Source organism: Pleurodeles waltl, chromosome 2_2, assembly GCF_031143425.1.
Source record: "Pleurodeles waltl isolate 20211129_DDA chromosome 2_2, aPleWal1.hap1.20221129, whole genome shotgun sequence".
Taxonomy (NCBI): domain Eukaryota; kingdom Metazoa; phylum Chordata; class Amphibia; order Caudata; family Salamandridae; genus Pleurodeles; species Pleurodeles waltl.
In genome coordinates this window covers 935118098-935137008 of record NC_090439.1, presented here as the reverse complement: position 1 = coordinate 935137008, position 18911 = coordinate 935118098, and positions in this window count along the sequence as shown.

Sequence of the window (18911 nt, the reverse complement as noted above, 5' to 3'; positions counted from 1 at the left end):
CCTGACCTGTGACGATACTGGTGCCCTCCAGGGCACTGACTCCGGCGGTGGTCTCCGGACCTGTGACGATACTGCTGGCGGTGGCGTCCCGGCCGACGGGGAGGATGGCGGCCTTCTCCGCCGTGCTGCTCTTCCCAGACTTTGGAGACTTCTTCTGCCCCTTCAACACCTTGGGAGGAGTCACAGCAGACTCAGCACTCCCCCCGGGACCCTTGTGAGCTGTTTTTCCGCCAGGAGTCTTCACCCTCTCCCGTCGGCCACTTTCCAACTTAAGGTGCTTTACAGGGGGTGGACTGGCAGTGCTTTGGCTCCGTGTCACACTGGCTGCCCTGGTGGCCGGTGCACTCCACACACCTTTAACACGCACCACTTGTACCGGACTTTTTTTGGCTGAGGTGCTATTACAGGACCTATGAAATGGAGGGGCGGGGGTGGGGGGAAAGAGGTCAACGTCACAGAGGAAGAGTTTCTGACGAACCTTGGGATGGGTAGCTGGAGGGGGTCTGGGAGTGGAGGAAGAGGAGGTGGTTGTAGGAGGTGTCACTTTAGGTGATTTGGGTGCAGGTGCAGGTACTGGAGGCTGTCGTGAGGTGGATGGATGTTGGGTGTGGGGGGGGCCTGCGTTTGTGTACTTTGGGAGGGGGCGTCACAGACGCACTGGGAGTGGACACAGGGGACGTGTAAATGGTAGTGGGGGTGGTGAGTGCAGGTGAGCGGGGTGTGGTGCTGGGTGTTCTGGTGCGATTCCTAGTGCCTGTAGATGTAGTGCATGCAGGTGAGAGTGTAGACGTCACTAGGAGGGAGGATGGAGACGACGACGAGGGGGACACAGTGGAGGCAGTGGATGTTGCTGTGTCTGTATGTGGGTGATGCTTGTGTGAGTGCCTGTGGGATGTGTGGTGCTTATGTTTGCCTGAGCGACTTTTGTGTGTTGGGGTGTGTGCATGCTTGTCTTATGGTGTGCTTGGGATAGGCTGGGGTACAGGGGATTGGGTCTGGGTGGAGGAAGTTGGAGGGGGGAGGCTATACACAGGGACAATGGCTGCCATCAGTGCTGAGGCCAGAGATTGCAGGGTTCGATGAAGGGCAGCCTGACCAGAATGAATGCCCTCCAGGAATGCATTACCGTGTTGCAACTCCCTTTCTACACCCTGGATGGCATTCACAATGGTAGACTGCCCAACAGTGAGTGACCTGATGAGGTAAATGGCCTCCTCACTGAGGGCAGCAGGGGTGACTGGGGCAGGGCCTGAGGTGCCTGGGGCGAAGGCGATGCCCACCCTCCTGGGTGAGCGGGCACGGAGCGAAGGCTGAGGGGCTGCTGGTAGGGGGGGTGGCGGCTGTACCTGTAGAAGTGGGGGGCACAGATGGTGCCACCACCACAAGGGAGCTCCCATTGGAGGACGAGTCCGTGTCGCTGTTTGGTGATCCGGTGACCGACGTGAAGCTCCCCTCGCCCTCCGTCCCACTGGTGTATTCAGAGTCTGTGGTGTGGCCCTCCATGGCCATGTGGGATGCAGCTCCCTCGTGCTCTGGTGCCACTGTACCTCTGCCTGATGATGCTGATGCACAAAAGAACAGGGAGAGCACAAAAAGGGGGGACGACAACAGAAGAAAGACACGTTGAGTGCATGGCTTACCGCTACCGTTGGCGGACAATACAGACACAGCAGCCCCCTACACTACGCCGTGCTCTTGGCCTCTACAGATGCAATTCCTGGGATCTGGCCTACATGGCTATAGTGGACTTCTGCACACATAGATGACACAGGGGCATGTATACCTGTACTTGGCACTCTACAGAGGTGGGTGGAGTGCCACATGGCATGCATTACGGAGGGGCCTAGCCTACCTAACTCGCCCTGGCCTAGGGGAACCCACAGCCCTCCTCCCCTACCCAGACCCCTCCACGGTGCGCAAAGTCCGCAGAATGATGTTGTACTCACCCCCTTGTGTCTGCTGTGATGCCCTCAAGCGCCCATCCAACTCAGGGTAGGCCACCGCCAGGATCCGGAACATCAGGGGGGTCATGGTGTGACAGGCACCCCTCCAGGTTGGGAGGCCATCCCCAGCTGAGCCTGTGCCGTCTTCTTGCTCCAGCGGCAAATTTCCTCCCATCTTTTACGGCAGTGGGTGCCCCGTCTCTGGTGGACCCCCAGGGTCCGGACGTCCTTGGCGATGGCATGCCAAATGTCCTTCATCTGGTGGGCGCTGACCTACATGACATGTACAGGGGAAGAAGAGAAGTCATTAACAAGTGCACCGTTGAAGTGAGTGGCCCCCATCCCTACCCTTGCCATGTGGCACATGCATTCACAGTCCTTCATGGTCACTTAACTCTGCCCCCTTGCTACTGACATCCAGCCCTCTCCACCCAGCATAGCCCATACAACGTGCTCCCTGTTTACTTACCTGTTGGTCTGGAGGACCGTAGAGTAGCGTGTACTGGGGGAGGACCCCGTCGACTAGCTGCTCCAACTCCTGAGCAGTGAAGGCAGGGGCCATTTCCCCAGACGCAGCAGCCATTGTCTCTTCCAGACCGAGGTCACAGAAGCACTTGCAGTATAGGTCCTCTCCTGTCGAAGATCAGGTATCGAGCGATTGAACAGATAGTAAATGGCGGTCACGTCCGCGGCGGTGACGTCCGTGGCGGTGCGTATCATCACCGACTGTGCACTTCATCATTGGCTCCTGGGACCCATAGGGTCCAATGTTAACCAATGCAGCATTGCGCCGCGGTCTACGACTGCCTACCGCGACGGTGTACAACACCAGCGCTGATACCTCACACCCCATTGTCCCACTTTAGAGGTCAGGCAGCCGCCATTTCAGGGGCCCACATAGCTTCATTTACTACTGCGTCACACATACCTAGGCCTACACTCAACACACATACATGATGAGTTTTGTATTTGGTGTTGTGTTCTGTGTAGCTGTGGGTACATACCTGGGATTTTGTTGACTCTGTGGTCGCTGTTGTCCTTCTTAGGCACCGTCAGCTGGGACATTTGAGGAGATGGCGGAATCCTCCGGTGTACCGACCGCTGGTGGACCTGTTAACAATGGAGGAGCAACATTTGATCATCACCTACAGGTTTGACCGTGCCACAATCCAGGAACTGTGTACCCAGTTGGAGCCAGACCTGATCTCACCAATCCGCCATCCCACAGGAATACCCCCTGACATGCAGGTGCTATCAGTGCTCCATTTCCTTGCAAGTGGATCATTTCAAACAACAGGGGCCATGGTATCAGGGATGTCCCTGCCTATGTTTTCCAACGTGCTGTCCAGAGTGTTGTCTGCCCTGCTGAAACCCGTAAGGAGCTACATCGTTTTCCCTCAGGTGAAGGATTTGGCTACAGTGAAGGGTGACTTCTATGCCCTGGGACATATCCCCAACATCATAGGTGCTATTGATGGCACCCATGTAGCTCTTGTCCCCCCACGCAGGAGTGAACAGGTGTACAGGAACCGGAAGAGTTATCATTCCATGAATGTACAGATGGTATGTTTGGCAGACCAGTACATCTCCCAGGTGAACGCTATGTTCCCTGGCTCAGTGCATGACGCCTACATCCTGCGGAATAGCAGCATCCCACATGTGATTGGTCAACTCCAGAGGCACCGTTTGTGGCTATTAGGGGATTCTGGTTACCCCAACCTGTCATGGCTACTGACCCCAGTGAGGAATCCCAGGACCAGGGCAGAGGAACGCTACAATGAGGCTCATGGGCAGACTAGAGGGTGATCGAACGCACCTTTGGGCTCTTGAAGGCCAGGTTCAGGTGCCTCCATATGACAGGTGGTTCCCTATTCTACTCACCAAGGAAGGTGTGCCAGATCATCATCGCCTGCTCCATGCTTCACAATCTTGCTTTGCGACGCCAGGTGCCTTTTCTGCAGGAGGATGCTCCAGATGACGGTGTTGTGGCAGCTGTGGAGCCTGTGGAGCCTGTGTACAGTGATGAGGATGAAGCTGAGGAAGAAGACATAGACAACAGGGAGTCAGTCATACAGCAATAATTCCAGTGACACACAGGTGAGACCATTTTTTTAACTATCACATTCACTTTCACAATTCTACCTCTATCCTGTCTGTCAATTTGTAGCAGTATATGATAACTGAGTTGTACATTTCCATTATGGTTTCACAGGTGTGGTTACCAACGTGTGTCATCTGCTTGCATCCTTCATGGACTTGTGATGTGTGACATAGGTATGTTGACATTACATTTTCGAACGGATATTGCCATTCTCATAGTTAATACACATTTTCATAATCACAGACTGACTCCAGATTGTTTTGTGGTTCAAGGGTGTTTATTGAAGTGCTAATTATTGGAGGGGGTGGGAAAATGGTGATGGGTGATGGTGGAGGAATGTCCATGGCAGAGTCCAGTCTATTAGTCACACAGGTGCATTGCCCATATGGGCATAGGAAGTGGAGCTGGGGCAGTTCCAATATGGACAGGGTTACAAAGTGGGACAGTGGGAGGACAATCAAGGTGGTCTCATTTCCTGGCGGGTGTCTTGCCATCTTGCTCTGTCCTGTTCCTGGATCTCAGGGACCGCTTGCGGGGTGGTTCGCCGTGTGCAGGGGGTGGGGTGCTGGTGTGGTGGTCCTGTGGCGGGGCGTCCTGTCCACTAGCGCCGGCGGAGGTGGCAGGCAGTTTATCGTCCATGCTAGTGTCAGGGGCCCCTTGTAGTGCCACGGTGTCCCTCATGGTCTTTTGTATGTCCTTCAGCACCCCTACGATGGTGCCCAGGGTGGAGCTGATGGTTCTAAACTCCTCCCTGAACCCCCAAATATTGTTCGTCCTGCAGGCGCTGGGTCTCCTGAAACTTGGCCAGGACCGTCGCCATCGTCTCCTGGGAGTGGTGGTAGGCTCCCATGATGGAGGAGAGGGCCTCGTGGAGAGTGGGTTCCCTTGGCCTGTCCACCCCCTGTCGCACAGCAGCCCTCCCAGTTCCCCTGTGTTCCTGTGCCAACGTCCCCTGGACTGTGTGCCCACTACCACTGCCCCCAGGTCCGTGTTGTTGTTGGGGTGGTGGGTTAGCCTGGGTTCCCTATAGTGGTGGACACACCGCTGATTGACGTGTCCTGGGTACGGAGGTATGGGCCCGCTGGGTGGGTGCTGTGCTGGTGTTACCAGAGGGTGGAAGGTCAGTGTTGGGCTGTGCCTGTGCAAGGGGAACCGACTGTCCCGAGGCCCACGATGGTCCGGGCTTGTCATCTGGATCCAGTTGGCCAGAGCTGCTGTCATCACTGTGGGCCTCTTCTGTGGGTGGGGTAGATATGTCTGGACCCTCCTGTCTGGTGACGTTGGGTAGTGGTCTTGCAGGGGTATAAAAGCATGATTATTGCATGTGTTTGTGTCATTGTGTGCAATGGGTGGGTGTGCGTGTACCCCAGTGCTAGCATTCCAGTGTGGGGGCTTGTGTGATGATGGTTGGGGGGGTGTTAAGTGTGTGTGCTGTGGGCATGCTTTAGTGAGGGATGACCATGCTTTGGTGTTGCATGCAGGGCTTGGTGTTGGGATGTGTGGTTTGTGTATTGAGTACATTAGTGAGGATTTGGCGTGATAGGGGAGGGGTGAGGGTGGGGGTGTGAGATAGCATGCAGGTAGAGTGGGGGATATGATAGTTAAGATTTGACTTACCAGTGTCCCATCCTCCACTGACTCCTCGAGGCCCTCAGGATGCATGATGGTCAAGACCTGCTCCTCCCATGTTGTTAGTTGTGGGGGAGGAGGTGGGGGTCCGCCGCCAGTCCGCTGAACCGCGATGTGCCTGGATATCACGGAACGCACCTTCCCCCGTAGGTCATTCCACCTCTTCCGGATGTCCTCCCGATTTCTTGATGCTGTCCCTCAGCGTTGACCCTGTCGACGATTCTTCGCCATAGCTCCATCTTCCTGGCTATGAGGTGTGCCACCTGTGCTCCAAATAGCTGTGGCTCTACCCGTAGGATTTCCTCCACCATGACCCTGAGCTCCTCCTCGGAAAACCTGGGGTGTCTTTGGCGTGACATGGGGTGGTTTAGGTGATGTGTGGGGTAGTGTATGTGTTGATGAGTGTGGTGATGTGTGGTGGTGTGGGGTGTTTTGAGCGTGGATGTTGTATGGGTGATGGTATTGTGTGCCTCTGTGTGGTGGGGTTGTCTATTGCTGTTGTCTCTCTCTGGCCTTCTTTCAGATATTTTGGTCGTAGGTGTTTGTGGGTGATGTGGGTGTGTGTTTTATATTGTATTAGGTGTGTGGAAGTGGTGTGTGTATGTGTATCAGGTGTGTGTATTTTGAATTGTCCAATGTGGCGGTGTTTTGGAGATGTGTGTGTATTTTGAGCGCGGCGGTTTGTACCGCCAATGGAATACTGCGGTTGTAAGACCGCTGCGTGGATTTGTGGGTCATAATAGCATGGGCGTGTTTCTGTTGGCGTGACGGTGGAGGTTTCTTTTTCGCCAGTTTGGCACTGAACTTTGGTGTGGCGGAGTTGTGTGGGTGTGTGAATTTCGGCGGATTCCGAGATGTGGGTCACAATAGCTGTGGCGGGATTCCGCGGCCGCGGCGGTGTGTTGGCGGACTTCTGCACGGCTTTTACCACCAATGTTGTAATGACCCCCCAACTGTCGAAAACGCAACATGGACAAAACATAAAGGGTACTCTTTAGCAAGAAAGCTTCCCTTTGGAACTCTACCTGGCAGCGAGCAGAACGTGGGCCAACAACCTACCCGACCAATCAAGCCAAGAACCCAATCATAGTGGTGGACAACCAACTCTCAATAACCACGCTTTCAATGTGGTTGCCTTATCCTCCTCTAGTCCTTAAAGATCCTCAGAAAAACCCTCAAATGGCTCAATATCAACACACGCAGATCTGTCACCCAGCTGCTTATCACCACCAAACTGGACTACAACAATACAATTTATGTTGGTGCCAGCCTTATGGTGGCATTCCTCAAACTCTTTGCTTCTCCCCTCCTGTTTTGCTAAATTCATTTTTGTTGGCCTTGAAAATCTGTGCACTCTTGCACATGGTAAAATTTGACAACCCCTGGTTGGCATATTTAATTTACTTAGAAGTCCCTAGGAAGGTGGAATATTATATACAGTTGCCAGTAAATTAAATTGAACTAATCAGCCTGCAGCACCTATAGTGCAACCCAATTACTTTTCCCCTTAAACATGCCTCAGGCCTGCCAATTCAGCCTGCAGGCAGTTTTAAACTACCATTTTGGTCCCACAAAATAAACCTCCTGTCAGGCCTAAAACTCCCTTTTTCGTAACATATAAGTCACCATGCCTTAAACAGCCTATAGAACAGGATGTTTTGCATTTAAAAAGCTGGATATGTACATTTAGGTTTGCACGTTCTGGTAGAGAAAATCTCACAAATTCGTTTTTCGCTACTGTGTTGCCTACCTCTCCCATAGGATAACATTGAGTTACCTTATTACATTCAAGAAGCTCTAACTTCTGTTTGGGAACGGGTAGAAATATCATGTTTGGTATCTAAGGAACTATAATTTAAAATCCTCTTTAATAATAAAATCAGATTTTAAGTCACAGTTCAGAAAATGCCTCTGTTAGAAGGTTGGCATTTTCTTGTGATAACAATTTGGTGCCTGCAGCTTGTTTCTTGGGTCTCAAGGATAGGTGTAGTTTGCAGTTGACATGTGTGTGTTCCTCTCAGACAGCCACATACATCCTGGGACCAGGACAGGGAGGAAGGAAATTCACCATCTCTGATGGGCAACTTTAGAAGTTGGATCCACTGAAAATCTGGCAAAAAGGCATTAACTTAGCAACATCAGACCCACTCTTCATTTCAACTCTGAACCTGCAGAGGACTCCCAGAGGACTGCCATTCAGCCTGAAGCCTGCCCTGTGCCCTCAGAGGACTGCCCTGCTGCTTGAGACTCACTTGACTGCTTGGGCCCAGGACTTCCAGAGTGACTGCAAGGGCTACTTGCCTGGATTTCTGACCAGAGCCTCAGGGAAAGAAAAGGCTCTAACCATCTTAAATCCACACCTGGTCCCAGCCTGAGTAAGTCCTGACCCTCCAAATGATACCCGGCCAGCCCTGGACCCTTGGAAGTGTTTCTAAAGGTGCTCAAAATCTCAATTGAAAACCTTGGGACTGAAAAGAGTTTAAGTCAAAAGTGCACTGATAGGGATCTGAGACATACCTGATCTGCCTAACGTACATCGTCGGCCAGCCTGGGTTTGTGGTATCTTCTGCTACGTTCTTGTCTGCAGAAGTAATTCCTCTTCAATTGATCCTCAGAGAAGGGGTATCCAACCTCATGGAGCCCTCATCAGTTGCTCTCTACAACTTTGTCCACTGGAAATTTTCTACTTCCAAAAAAGAGTCTGTCTGAATGTGGAAGTCTTCACAGGGACATCGCACAGCGGCTCCCTGATGATGATTCCTCCTTGTCGGACACCGATGGCTGCTTTGCCCTGCTGAACTTTACTTTCTCAAGACAGTCCATAGCGGTGAGCCATAACTTTTGGCTTTGCCCAGTCTCGCCCAAGATTTTACAAAAATGTTTTAACAATTAATACTTCTGTTCTAGTAATTAGATTTTTGATATTTTATTGTCAAATAATTTACTACATTTTGCTCTATTTTTCTAAATAGTTGTGGGATTTTCTTGTGTTGTGTTTTTGCTTTAATTACTGTTCAAGTGCTGCATAAATATTTTACACATTGCCTCTAATTGAAGCCTTACTGCTCTTGTGGCAAGCTACCAGAAGTTAAGCAAAGATTAATTTAGTAGCTGTTGTTGTTCACCATGACAAGGATTATGGCTGCTGCTTGAGATGGCCTAATTTCCCTCCTGAACCAACAACTACATTGTCCACAGTGGGCATCACAGTACCCTTTTTATCTAGCTCCTGAATACTATCCCAGGTGGGATTTGTGTTCTACAAATAATTATAAATGACATAACATAACATGTCTCCAACCTGTTCCTTGATGCCTTTTATTATGGATCTTTTGTGGTGGACTTCCAGTGTGTAATTCTGGAAGATCTTCATTCTCACTTTGCCAAAAGTAAGATTTTCTGGTTTCTTGCAACCCCACATCTCTGTCCGTATATTTTACCAGCCTTGCAGACTCTGGTCCATCTCCTGCGTTCGGTGGCAGGGCCTTACAAGATTCCTGTGGGTCATTCAACAGATAACAGTGATGACAGAATTTTAGATGCCTCCTTTTGTCATTTCCAGGACTCAGTGCAGGCCACCATATCTATTCCCTCAGTTTATCTGGCAGTCCCACCATCCTTGTACTGCTACGCAGCAATCCTCCCACTATTTCTTGGGTTCACTACTCCAGGATTCTGACTGTCCATGAGTTACTGGATTTTGTTTCATAGCAAAGTGGTTTCAGGTGTCACCGCTTCTAGTTTGCATTTATTCTGCTTTACCTTGTTGGCAAGCTTCCTTTGATTATCCCTGAAGATAAAATGAAGACAAAAACCCGATGGTGGGCTATACTGGCCTTCTGAAAGGGACAAATTCATGAATGTTAATTAACCACAATCCCAGGAGCAGCAGAGGAGAAATCACATGTCCTGGACCCTGATCACATCACAGAAGAGCTCACAACCGAAGATTCTATTTTCAACAAAGTACAAGATTAATAAAGTATCAGAAATGATTAAATTATTGTATTGTTTAACACCATATATGAACAATGCTGTTACAATATGCCTTGGTTTGAATTGTGACTGAGCCTAGAGATATCACTGGTGTGTCGGACGTGTTCTGCTGAGGTGGAACTGTGGTGGTCATTACAACCCTGGCGGATGGTGTTAAAGCGGCGGTAAGACCACCAACAGTCCGGCGGTAAAAAATTGGGAATTATGACCGTGGCGGAAACCGCCAACAAAGACAGCCACTTTAACACTCCGACCGCCACGGTGGTACGACCAAACAGCGCGGCGGTCACCGCCAACAGACAGACGGGAGACAAAGTACCGCCCACAGTATCACAACCTACCAATCCGCCACCTTTTCCAGGGCGGATTCACCGTGGATAAAAACACGGCAGAAACAGCCATTTCAAAGAGAAAACGCTCACCTCTACACACTCCACGAGGAAGGAGGGCACCATGGAGCCGGAACTCCATATTCTTCCTGCACTAGTCTTCCTGCTCCTATACGACGATCATCAACGCCGGCGGCGAAGACAACGGTGAGTACTGCACCTACAACATAGGGGAGGGGATGGCAAAAGACAGGGACACACACACGCAACACCCCCACCCCGACCCTCACCCACCACAACACACACACCAATGCATATCCAAACATTACAGTAACAACCCCCAACCTCCCCGGAAGAATGCAAAGACCAAAGGAAATGAGTGGAACCATTGTAATATATCAAAATACAGTAACCAAATATCTACGTCTATATATACACATTCAACAAAATATACACCACAATTAGTAGTGCAGGTAATGCACAAGTCATAGTCCGTGGACCACTGGGCCCAAAATGCATGGGCGAGGCCCACAACAGATACCTGATCAAAACGGAGAGAACACTGCTGGGGCATCAGATAGAAATACAACAGGCACCTCAGGGGGAAGGGAAGGGGGGGCACCTCAGCCGGATGAGTGTACCACGCCAGATACATGAGGAGGCTCCATGCCCATTGATGTCTCCTGGAGAGTGCAAAGCCACAGTCTCTCAAGTCTCTACAGTGGGTGGGTTGCCCACTGTACCATCCTGGAGAGTGCAAAGCCACAGTCTCTCAAGTCTCTCCAGTGGGTGGCTTGCCCACTGTACCATCCTGGGGAGTGCAAAGCCACAGTCTCTCAAGTCTCTCCAGTGGGTGGCTTGCCCACTGTACCATCTTGGGGAGTGCAAAGCCACAGTCTCTCAAGTCTCTCCAGTGGGTAGCTTGCCTCTACTGTACCATCCTGGGGAGTGCAAAGCCACAGTCTCTCAAGTCTCTCCAGTGGGTGGGTTGCCCACTGTACCATCCTGGGGAGTGCAAAGCCACAGTCTCACAAGTCTCTCCAGTGGGTGGGTTGCCCACTGTACCATTATGGGGAGTGCATAGCCACAGTCTCTCAAGTGGATGCATGTCTCCACAGGTTCTGGAGGGGGACTGGTGCCCAGAATACTTCATCCTGTGCAGGACAGAGGGAGTGGATGCATGTCTCCACTGGTTGTGGAGGGGGACTGGTGCCCAGAGTGCTTCATCCTGTGCAGGACAGAGGGAGTGGATGCATGTCTCCACTGGTTCTGGAGGGGGACTGGTGCCCAGAGTGCTTCATCCTGTGCAGGACAGAGGGAGTGGATGCATGTCTCCACTGGTTCTGGAGGGGGACTGGTGCCCAGAGTGCTTCATCCTGTGCAGGACAGAGGGAGTGGATGCATGTCTCCACTGGTTCTGGAGGTGGACTGGTGCCCAGAGTGCATCACTCACCCCGTGACGGTCCCAGTTGCGTCACTGCCCCTGCCGCTCATGGGCTAGCGGTGCTTGAGTTGGCGGTGCTTGCCCTGTTCAGCGGTGCTTCACTTGGCGGTCTTTGCCCTGTTCAGCGGTGCTAGCCCTGTTCAGCGGTGCTTGCCATGGCGGTCTTTGCCCTGTTCAGCGATGCTTGAGTTTGCAGTTTCTGACCAGTTCAGCGGTGCTTGCCATGGTGGTCCTTCATTGCCCAGCTGGGCTGGGGCTGGCGGTCCTTCATTGGGCAGCTGGGCTGTGGCTGCCGGGACCCTCCTGGGCAGCTGGGCTGTGGCTGGCGGTGGCGTCCTGGCCACTGACAATTGGGCTGCCCTCCTGGGCACTGACTCTGGCGGTGGCCTCCTGGGCAGCGGGGATGATGGCGGTCTTCTCCGCCGTGCTGCTCCTCCCAGACTTTGGCAATTCCTTCTGCCCCTTCCCCACCTTGGGAGGAGTCACAGCTGAGTGGAAACTCCCCCCGGGACCCCTGTGAGCGGCTTTGTTGGCTGGAGTCTTCCCCCTCTCCCGCCGGGCACTGTCCAACTTCTGGTGCTTCACATGGGGGGGACTGGCTGTGCTGTGGCTCCGTGTCACACTAGCTGCCCTGGTGCCCGGTGCACTCCACATACCTGTAACAACAGGCACCATTGGTCCTGGAGATTTTTTGGCTGAGGTGCTAGTACGGGACCTATGAATTGGAGGGGGGGTGGGAAAGAGGTCAAGCTTGGTCAGGAAAAGTTTCTTAGGAACACTGGGATGGGTAGCTGGAGGGGGTCTGGGAGTGGAGGAAGAGGAGGTGGTTGTAGGAGGTTTAACTTTTGTGGCTTTGGGTGCAGGTGCATGCGCTGGAGGCTGTCGTGAGGTGGATGTATGTTAGGTGGGTGTGTGCCTGCGTTTGTGTACTTTGGGAGGGGGCGTCACAGACACACTGGGAGAGGACACAATGGTAGTGGGGGTGGTGACTGCACATGAGCGGGGTGTGCTGCTGGGTGTGCTGGTGCAGGACCTAGTGGCTGTAGAGGTAGTGCATGCAGGTGTGAGTGTAGACGAGACTGGGAGGGAGGAGGGAGATGACGAGGAGGGGGACACAGTGGAGGCAGTGGATGTTGGTGTGTCTGCATGTGTGTGATGCTTGCGTGAGTGCCTGTGGGATGTGTGTTGCTTATGTTTGCCTGAGCTTCCCTTGTGTGGTGAGGTGTGTGCATGCTGGTCTGATGGTGTGCTTGGGATAGGCTGGGGTACAGGGGATTGGGTCGGGGTGGAGGAAGTTGGAGGGGGGAGGATAGACACAGGGACAATGGCTGCCATCAGTGCTGAGGCCAGAGTTTGCAGGGTTCGATGAAGGGCAGCCTGACCAGAATGAATGCCCTCCAGGAATGCATTACTGTGTTGCAATTCCCTTTCTTCACCCTGGATGGCATTCAAAATGGTAGACTGCCCAACAGTGAGGGACCTGAGGAGGTCAATGGCCTCCTCACTGAGGGCAGCAGAGGTGACAGGGGCAGGGGCTGAGGTGCCTGGGGCGAAGGTGATGCCCACCCTCCTGGGTGAGCGGGCATGGGGTGAAGTCTGAGGGGCTGCTGGGAGGGCGGTGCTGGTAGGGGGGGGTGGCGGCTGTACCTGTAGAAGTGCGGGGCACAGATTTTGCCGCCACCACAAGGGAGCTCCCATCGAAGGACGAGTCTGTGTTGCTCGTAGCAGATCCTGTGACCGCCGTGAAGCTCCCCTCGCCCTCAGTCCCACTGGTGTATTCCGAGTCCGTGGTGTGGCCCTCCATGGCCATGTGGGATGCAGCTCCCTTGTGCGCCGGTGCCACTGTACCTCTGCCTGATGATGCTGATGCATACAAGAACAGGGAGACCCCAAAAAGGGGGGGGACGACAGAAGAAATACAGGTTGAGTGCATGGGTTACCGCTACCGTTGGCGGACAATACAGACACAGCAGCCGCACTGTTGGGCTCTACAGATGCAGTTCCTGGGTTATGGCCTACAAGGCTATGGTCGACATCTGCACACATAGATGACACAGGGGCATGTATACCTGTACTTGGCACTCTACAGAGGTGGGGTGGATTGCCACATGGCCTGCATTACGGAGGGGCCTAGCCTACGGAACTCGCCCTGGCCTAGGGAAACCCACAGCCCTCCTCTCCCACCCAGACACCTTCACTGCGCGCTAAGTCAGCTGAATGATGTTGAACTCACCCCCTTGTGTCTGCTGTGATGCCCTGAAGTGCCCATCCAACTCAGGGTATGCCACCGCCAGGATCCGGAACATCAGAGGGGTCATGGTGCGATGGGCACCCCTCCCACGTTGGGAGGCCATCCCCAGCTGAGCCTCCGCCGTCTTCTTGCTCCAGTGGCGAATGTCCTCTCATCTTTTACGGCAGTGGGTGCTCTGTCTGTGGTGGACCCCCAGGGTCCGGACGTCCTTGACGATGGCACGCCAAATATCCTTCTTCTGGTGGGCGCTGACCTAAATGAAATGTACAGGGGAAGAAGAAAAGTCATTAGCAACTGCACCGTTGAAGTGAATGGCCCACATCCCTACCCTTGCCATGTGGCACATGCACTCACAGTCCTTCATGCACGCAGAACTGTGCCCCCTTCATCCTTACAACCAGTCCTCTCCACTCAGGCATAGCCCATACACCGTGCTCCCTGTGTACTTACCTGTTGGTCTGGAGGACCGTAGAGTAGCGTGTACTGGGGGAGGACCCCATCCACGAGCTTCTCCAACTCCTCTGCAGTGAAGGCAGGGGCCCTTTCCCCAGACGCACGAGCCGTTGTCTCTTCCAGACCGAGGTCACAGCAGCACTTGCAGTGTAGGTCCTCTCCTGTCGAAGATCAGGTATCGAGTGATTGAACAGATAGAAAACGTCGGTCACGTCTGCGGCGGTGACGTCCACGGCGGTGCGTAACATCACCGCCGGCGCACTTCATCATTGGCTCCTGGGACCCATAGGGTCCAATGTTAACCAATGCAGCATTGCACCGCGGTCCTCGACCGCCTACCTCGACGGTGTACAACGCCAGCGCAGTTACCTCACATCCCATTGTCCCAGTTTAGAGGTCAGGCAGCCGCCATTTCAGGGGCGCACATGGCTTCATTTTTAAGTGCGTCACACATACCTAGGCCTTGACTCAACACACACACAGGCAACTTTTTGGATTATGATTTGTGTGCTGTGTAGACTGTGGGTACATACCTCAGAGTTGTTTGACTCTGTGGTCGCTGTTGTCCTTCAAAGGCATCCTCCGCTGGGACATGTGAGGAGATGGTGGAATCCTCCGGTGTACCGACCGCTGGTGGACCTGTTCACAATGGAGGAGTGACATTTAATCATCACCTACAGGTTTGACCGTGCCACAATCCAGGAACTGTGTGCCCAGTTGGAGCCAGACCTGATGTCAGCAATCCGCCATCCCACAGGAATCCCTCCTCAAGTGCAGGTGCTATCAGTGCTCCATTTCCTGGCAAGTGGGTCATTTCAAACAACAGTGGCCATGGCATCAGGGATGTCCCAGCCTATGTTTTCCAACGTGTTGTCCAGAGTGTTGTCTGCCCTGCTGAAACACATGCGGAGCTACATCGTTTTCCCTCAGATGGAGGATTTGCCTACAGTGAAAGGTGACTTCTATGCCCTTGGACATATCCCCAACATCATAGCTGCCATTGATAGGACCCATGTAGCTCTGGTCCCCCCCACAGGAGTGAACAGGTGTACAGGAACCATAAGAGTTATCATTCCATGAATGTACAGATGGTATGTTTGGCAGACCAGTACATCTCCCAGGTAAATGATATGTTCCCTGGCTCAGTGCATGACGCCTACATCCTGCGGAATAGCAGCATCCCTTATGTGATGGGTCAACTCGAGAGGCACCGGGTGTGGCTATTAGGGGACTCTGGTTACCCCAACCTGTCATGGCTACTGACCCCAGTGAGGAATCCCAGGACCAGGGCAGAGGAACGCTACAATGAGGCCCATGGGCGGACTAGGAGGGTGATCGAACGCACCTTCGGCATCCTGAAGGCCAGGTTCAGGTGCCTCCATATGACTGGTGGTTCCCTATCCTACTCACCAAGGAAGGTGTGCCAGATCATCGTGGCCTGCTGTGTGCTTCACAATGTGGCTTTGCAACGCCAGGTGCCTTTTCTGCAGGAGGATTGTCCAGATGACGGGGTTGTGGCAGCTGTGGAGCCTGTGGACAGTGATGAGGAGGAAGCAGAGGAAGAAGACATTGACAACAGGGACTCAGTCATCCAGTAATATCTCCAGTGACACACAGGTGAGAATACATTCCTGCCTACTACAAGTACTTTCACACTTCTACCTCTATCCTGTCTGTCGATTTCAAGCAGTATATGGTAACTGAGTTGTACATTTCCATTACGGTTTCACAGGTGTGGTTTCCAACGTGTGTCATCTGCTTAGATTCCTCATGGACTTGAGATGTGTGACATAGGTATGTTGACTTAACATTTGAGAACGCATTTTGTCACTGTCATTGCTAATACACATTTTCAAAATCACAGACTGACTCCAGGTTGTTTTGTGCTTCAAGGGTGTTTATTGCAGTGCTAAATATTGGAGGGGGGGTTGTAAAATGGTGAGGGGTGATGGTGGAGGAATGTCCATGGCAGAGTCCAGTCTATTAGTCTCACAGGTGCATTGCCCATATGGGCATAGGAAGTGGAGCTGGGGCAGTTCCAATATGGACAGGGTTACAAAGTGGGACAGTAGGATGACAATCAGGGTGGTCTTATTTCTTGGTGGGGGTCTTGGCATCGTGCTCTGTCTTGTTCCTGGTTCTCAGGGACCGCTTGTGGGGTGGTTCTCCATCTGCAGGGGGTGAGGTGCTGGTGTCGTGGTCTTGTGGCGGTGCCTCCTGTCCACTAGCGCCGGTGGAGGTGGTGGGCAGTTCATCGTCCAGGCTAGTGTCAGGGGCCCCTTGCAGTGCCACAGTGTCCCTCCTGGTGTTCAGTATCTCCTTCAGCACCCCTACGATGGTGCCCAGGGCGGTGCTGATGGTTCTGAGTTCCTCCCTGAAGCCCAAACACTGTTCCTCCTGCATGCGCTGGGTCTCCTGAAACTTGGCCAGAACCGTTGCCATCGTCTCCTGGGAATGGTGGTAGGCTCCCATGATGTTGGAAAAGGCCTCGTGGAGAGTGGGTTCCCTAGGCCTGTCCGCCCCCTGTCGCAAGGCAGCTCTCCCAGTTCCCCTGTGTTCCTGTGCCTCCGTCCCCTCGACCGTGTGCCCACTGCCACTGCCCCCAGGTCTCTGTTGTTGTTGGGGTGGTTGGTTATCCTTGGTTCCCTGTAGTGGTGGACACACAGCTGATTGACGTGTCCTGGGGACAGAGGTATGGGCCCACTGGGTGAGTGCTGTGCTGGTGTTACCAGAGGGTGGAAGGTCGGTGGTGGGCTGTGCCTGTGTGAGGGGAACCGACTGTCCCGAGACCCACGATGGTCCGGGCTGGTCATCTAGATCCAGGTGGACAGAGCTGCTGTCATCACTGTGGGCCTCTTCTGTGGGTGGGGTGGAGATGTCCGGACCCTCCTGTCTGGTGACGTTGGGTAGTGGTCCTGCAGGGGTGGAAAGGTATGATTATTGCATCTGTGTGTGTAATGGTGTGCAATGGGTGGGTGACCGTGTACCCCAGTGCTAGCATTCCTGTGTGTGGGCTTGTGTGATGATGGTTGAGGGGGGTGTTATGGGTTTGTGCAGTGGCCATGCTTTAGTGATGGGTGTCCATACTTTGTTTTTGCATGCAGGGCTTGGTGTTGGGATGTGTGGTTTGTGATATTGGTACATTTGTGAGGAGTTGGAGTGATAGGTGTGGGGGCGAGGGTGGGGGTCTGTGATAGCATGCAGGTTAGGTGGGGGATATGATAGTTAAGATTTGACTTACCAGAGTCCATTCCTCCACCGACTCCTGCGAGGCCCTCAGGATGCAGAATCGCCAAGACCTGCTCCTCCCATGTTGTTAGTTGTGGGTGAGGAGGTGGGGGTCCGCCGCCAGTCCACTGAACCGCCAGGTGGTGTCTGGAGACCACAGAACGCACCTTCCCCCGTAGGTCATTCCACCTCTTCCTGATGTCGTCCCGATTTCTTGGGTGTTGTCCCACTGCGTTGACCCTGTCGACTATTCTTCGCCATAGCTCCATCTTCCTAGCTATGGAGGTGTGCTGCACCTTTGATCCGAATAGCTGTGGCTCTACCCATACGATTTCCTCCACCATGACCCTGAGCTCCTCCTCCGAGAACCTGGGGTGTCTTTGACGTGCCATGGGGTGGTGTAGGTGATGTGTGGGGTGGTGTATGTGGTGATAAGTGTGGTGATATATAGTGGTGTGTGGTGTTTTGTGCGTGGAAGTTGTGTGGGTGATGGTGTTGAGTGCCTGTGGCTGCTAGTTTGTGGATGGTGGTGTCTCTCTCTGGCCTTCTTTCAGATTTTTTTGTCGTAGGGGTTTGTGGGTGATGTGGGTGTGTGTTTTATATAGTATTGAGTTTGTGGGAGTGGTGTGTGTTCGTGTACCAGGTGTGTGTCTTTCGAATTGTCCATTGTGGTGGTGTTTTGGAGATGTGTGTGTATTTTGAGCGTGGCGGTGTGTACCGCCAATGGAATACCGCGGTTGAAAGACCGCTGCGTGGATTCATGTGTCGTGATAGCATGGGCGTATTTCTGTTGGCGTGACGGTGTCGGTTTTGTTTTCGCCAGTTTATCACTGACCTTTGGTGTGGCGGACTTGTGTGGGTGTCTGAATTTTGTCGGATTCCGGGATGTGGATCATAATAGCTGTGGCGGATTTCCGCGGCCACGGCGGTGTGTTGGCGGTCTTCTGCACGGCGGTAAGCAGCTTTTACCACCAATGTTGTAATGAGGGCCTGTGTGTTTAATACGCTGCAGCAAAGCACAGCCAGCTTTGGTTTAAATTCCTTGTGGAGCCGAGAGATTGTGGGTTGTTTATGGATGTTGACTGACACCCCCTCTTTTTGAATTTATGAATGGGAATTTGAATGTGCCTTTTGGCATAGGTTACCCAGACACTTTTCCCTTGGACGAAAGGATTGTTGCAAGCTTTGAATGTGTTACAGGGTAGGATATAAGACTGGCATCGTCATACCATCTGGGGTCTCCTTCAAGCTTACTGTCCTGATGTGGACTGTTTTTAATTGAAATGTGGATTTGTTGACACTTGGGGAACGAGTGCCTCTACAATCATCATACTATCCCTTTTCAGTCACAAGTGTATAGGATTATACATATCACAAGTTTACTATTTATTCACTTGTCACTTTTGCACTGCGCCATCACCGAATAGGAGTACCCTTATAGATCAACAGTTAGTATTTCAAATTAGAGTTTGTTCTTTCAGAAATGAATATGTATTAAATGCATGATTCATCCTTGATTGTGAGAAAGCTTTATTTG